The following is a 1745-nucleotide window of genomic DNA, read 5'->3' as shown; positions in this document are numbered from 1 at the left end:
CATCACAACTTTACGAGTCAGGAGATGGGGTGTGGCACAAGACATGTAGAATTGTGGTCCCACCCCGAGAGGGTGAACTAATCAGAAAGATTTCAGAGACTCTTAGATATAAATCACTGAGCTAGTTGCTGCTGGGGATTAAAGGAAAGGGCAAATTCTTATGCATCCAACATACATGAAAATGGGAAATAATTAGAACAATATAAGGTGACATGCATGAATGTGTAAAATTACATTACACATATGAACAATTACATTAAACATGCAAACAAAATGAATTAGGAAGTGAACTAGGTCCAAATATATGTTTAGGGTTTGGATAGGAACAAAAGTGGAGAAATGGGGGTAGGGGGAGTAAATACACTTTCAGAGGAGGGAAGTAATTTAACAGAAGTAGGGGTAAGAGGAGAGCCAGCGGAATCTGTGGCCTTCAATTTTTTTTTAGGCAGATCTTGAAAAGGCAATGAACCGTCTATTATCTACCCTTATCCTAGGGTCTTCACAAAGAATGACTGGTGATACTTGGCTTCCCAGTACCTCCATTCATTCCTTTAAGATATGGGGTGATGGGCTCCATTTCTGTTTGAATTATTTTTATGTCCCAAAATTACTTATTAAAATCTGAATAATTCAGGTAAAAAACTAGAGGTTGGAGTCTGAGTTCTTACTTGCTAAGGTGGTCTCTCCCTTTTATACAGTATAGCCTAATTATAGTCTATCTTCTGCCCACCAGGGACACAGCCTTTGATGACCTGGGGAGACCTCAGAGGCACTCCCCAGGAGCCTATAAATTATCTGTGGTAAGATAGACAGTATGTCACTTGATCAGAAAGCCTTCACAGAGCTGTTATATGAAGGAAACATAAACTGGTATTAATTCCAACAACTGATATTTTCATGTTGAAGCTAACCACCTTAATAGACCAATGGCTGTAATAAAATAATACAATAAAGAATTTTCCATGCACAATTATATTTCAAGTTCTATAAAGAGCAAGTACTTTCTCAAAATTTGAAGATAAATGAAAATGTGTATCGTAAGTTACTTATTTAACAATAGATCATGTTCTTCTGTCAACATTTTTTTTAAAACTGAAGATTTATAATATATTTTAGAAATATAATTTCATGGTTTGAGTTTCATATATTTTACAGCTGATTGCTTTCTTGTGCCTAACAATCAATGATATAATTAGAGAGTGTCATGCGTATAACTTTCTCCATTTCCTGGTTTTTCTTTGGGACTTGTTAAATGAGAAAAAAAGTACACTTCAGTTTCTCCCCTGGCAATCTCCGATGCGCAATAGGTGTATTCCCTCTGCTTCAGAGAGCTACTGATTTCCTAGAGGTACCTATGGACAACAATTCCCAAACAGGAAAAAGCCAGGAGACTTTCTACGTTTATCTTCTGCTTCAGCTGTTCCTGATGGTGGTCAAGGCTAAAGAGTAGTTTATCCCGGGAGATCTTATCTCAAGCAGCACTGCTGTCCTCTGTGCCTAAGAGATTGAAAATCTGATGGAGAATCTCATGGTAGAAACAATTTACTTGTGCATTCTGAATTTTGATGATATTCCCTCTTTTCTAAGTCCTGACATACCAGCACGGCTGAGAGGAGCTGTTTTTCAAGTATCTCAAAAGCATGAATCATTTCCTTTTTTCCAAGGCATGGCTCAAGAGAACAGGGAGTGCAGGAGCTGAGACCCCCTACGTAGCCCAGTGCCATCAGCAATAAAGACATCGGGCC

This window comes from Trichechus manatus, unplaced genomic scaffold (genome assembly GCF_000243295.1).
Source record: "Trichechus manatus latirostris isolate Lorelei unplaced genomic scaffold, TriManLat1.0 scaffold00394, whole genome shotgun sequence".
NCBI classification, from domain to species: Eukaryota; Metazoa; Chordata; class Mammalia; order Sirenia; family Trichechidae; genus Trichechus; species Trichechus manatus.
Note: the sequence above shows the minus strand (reverse complement) of the source record.